We start from the raw sequence: 3,050 nt of genomic DNA, 5'->3' as shown, positions 1-3,050 counted from the left end.
TCAGAGAGGGAGGGGGGGGAGAGAGGGAGAGGGGGAGGGAGAGGAGAGGGGGGAGAAGGGAGGGAGGGAGGGGGAGGGAGAGAGAGGGGGGAGAGAGAGGGAGGGAGGGGGAGGGAGAGAGGGGAGAGGAGAGGAGAGAGGGAGGGGGGGGAGATAGGGAGAGAGGGGGGAGAGAGGGAGAGGAGAGAGGGAGAGAGGGAGAGAGAGGGGGGAGAGAGAGAGGGAGGGGGGAGGGAGAGAGGGAGAGAGAGGGGGAGAAAGAGGAGAGGGGGAGGGAGGAGAGGGGGGGAGAGAGGGGGGAGAGGAGAGAGGGAGGGGGAGGGAGAGAGGGGGGAGAGAGGGGGGGGGAGGGAGAGAGGGAGGGGGGGGAGATAGGGAGAGAGGGGGGAGGGAGAGAGGGGGGAGAGAGGGAGGGAGGGGGAGGGAGAGAGGGAGGGAGAGAGAGAGGGGGGAGGAGAGGAGGGAGGAGAGGGGGGGAGGAGAGAGAGGGGGAGGAGAGGAGAGAGGGGAGAGAGGGGGGAGAGAGAGAGAGGGAGAGAGGGAGAGAGGAGAGGAGAGAGGGGGAGGAGAGGGGGAGGGAGAGAGAGGGGGGAGAAGGGAGGGAGAGGGAGAGAGAGGGGGGAGAGGAGAGGGGGAGGATAGAGGGGGGAGAGAGGAGAGGAGAGAGGGGGGAGAGAGGGAGAGGAGAGGGGGGAGAGAGGGAGAGAGAGGGAAGAGGGGGGAGAGGAGAGGAGAGAGGGGGGAGAGAGAGAGAGGGAGAGAGGGGGGAGAGGGGAAGAGAGGGGGGAGAGGGGGGGAGGAGGAGAGAGGAGGGGGAGAGAGGGGGAGAAGGGAGGGAGGGGGGGGGAGGGAGAGAGGAGAGGGGGGAGAGAGGGGGGAGGGAGAGAGAAGGGTGGGAAAGAGATAGGGAGAGAGGGGGAGAAAGAGGAGAGAGGGAGGGGGACAGAGAGGGGGAGAAGGGATGGAGAGAGAGAGAGAGGGAGAGGGGGAGGGAGGGAGAAGGGTGGGAAAGAGGAGAGGGGGAGGGAGAGGGGGAGAAAGAGGAGAGGGGGAGGGAGAGAGGGAGGGGGAGGAGAGAGACGGGGGAGAGGGTGGAGAGATAGGAGAATGGGAGAGAGAGAATTGGAACATTTTGTCACAGACAGCTGCTGCGTACTGGTGGAACTGGGCTAATATCACCTGCTCTGCTCCACAAAGCTCTGATGACCAATAATAACTCCCTGACGTCCCACTGTTGTGGTTCCTCGTCCGATTTCTTCATACGTCCTCTTGCAAAACGCCGTACTTGGATGATTAAATCATCTCATCTGGGTTCCTGGAAAGGCTCTAACTGGGGGTTAGAATCACATCAGCTGCACGTTTTACGAACAGAAACATCTCACTTCCAGACGTTTTCTCGCCAAATGTCTTTAGAGTTCACAAACACGGCAACAACATTTGGTGCTATGGTCGCGCGGACAAACAGGCCGAGCAGCGGAAGGAGACGTTGTTTTTCTCCCGACTCTCTGAATGATGTCATCTCCATTCAGACTCTGCCTACACAGAGTACTCAGCAGCTCTCAGCATCCACTGTCACCATGGCTACAGCGCTGCGTCTGCTCCCCGGCCCGCCCCCGTCGCCACGCCAGCCGCCACTGGTCAGCGTCCCGGCTGACGGGCGCCTCGTCCAATGGCAGCGGAAGCCGGTGATGTCATGGGGAGGATGAGACTCGGGCGAAGATGCGCTTCTGAGCGCGGCGTGTCAGAGATCACCTGCTGACGCACCATCTGAGGGAGGTGGTCGCCGAGTTCGGGCAGCGAGAGGTTCAATATTCTCTCTTAAAATAAATACTGCGGCAGGCTTTGGGAAGGTAAACGCCTGGACGCAAACTTCCTGAAGGGCTCTGGAAAAAACCGGCATTTCTTATCTCTTTAATTCCCGAATAAGTCGAAGACTCTCCAACGGCGAGTGGGGGCATTGGAAGGAGACGGCGATGCCACGGTGGTTTTCATCCTTGTTTTTCTTATTACGCGAGTTTTCCTGAGGTAACCGAGGTTGATAAAAGGCAGGGAACCGTGCGCCCGTCCTCCCTGGGCCCCTGAATCACTCAATCCAGCCCTGCGTGAACATAAATATTTAACTGGAGGATTATCGCAGTGGGGGGCAGCGCTAAGTGCAAATGAAGACAAACACCTCAGGCGCTGTCGGCTCTGATGAATGCTGATTTATGATTTCTAATCAATAAGCTTTTATATGGACGTGGAGATAGAGAGCAAAGACCCGGCGTCAGGCAGGACGACAGCTCTCCACAGCAACAAATGATGAGCAGACTGAAAATTTCCACTTGTTTTTCATCTTTTCCCGACTTGTGATCACCCTCCACTGCCGCGGTCGCTCAATTTCCCCCCCGGCGGGCCCGCGGATCGCGTCGGAGCCTTTGATCCGGGGAGTTCGGTCTGGCGAATTAAGTCAGAGGCGTTTGGAGTCGCCCGCGTAAGTTGGAGATGCGGCGTCGCCGGATTGGGTCCTTTTGATGCTGCCTTTCCAAAACCAGATAATTGTCTGGGTCGTCTAGTGCTGCGTTGTTTCGCCACAGATTGGTTCAAAGCTTCTGTTGACTTGGAAATCAGTTTCTCTCGTTATAATTATTTTTCTTTATACCTTCTTTAGATTCCTAAGGCCTAATCCTTTTGACTCAGTTCAAAGGGTTCCTCCTGGTTTGTCTCTGTCACAGTGACACGATCCTCTGACACGTTGCTTGATGTTACCTGAAACATGAGCAGAATGGAAACACCCAAAACATCTTGTATCACACCGCTGATACATTTACAAGCTTTAAACTGCTTCCAAGATCCTCTCAAAAAAGATCCGTCGCGGGCACATAATCCACCAAAGTGTCTGTATTGGTGCTTTTTCCCTGGCAGCCTAGCGTTTCGGTGGCTCAGCTGAACAACTCTCCCCGGACGGAGCAACATCATAAATGTTTTAGATTAAAATGCTTCAGCCGGCCTGCAGCTCCAATAAACCCTTTGCCCTTCGTGCGGCAGAGAGGAAGGGAACGAGAGTCACA

Source organism: Takifugu flavidus, chromosome 5 (assembly GCF_003711565.1).
Source record: "Takifugu flavidus isolate HTHZ2018 chromosome 5, ASM371156v2, whole genome shotgun sequence".
Taxonomy (NCBI): Eukaryota; Metazoa; Chordata; class Actinopteri; order Tetraodontiformes; family Tetraodontidae; genus Takifugu; species Takifugu flavidus.
This window is presented reverse-complemented; position numbering follows the sequence as displayed.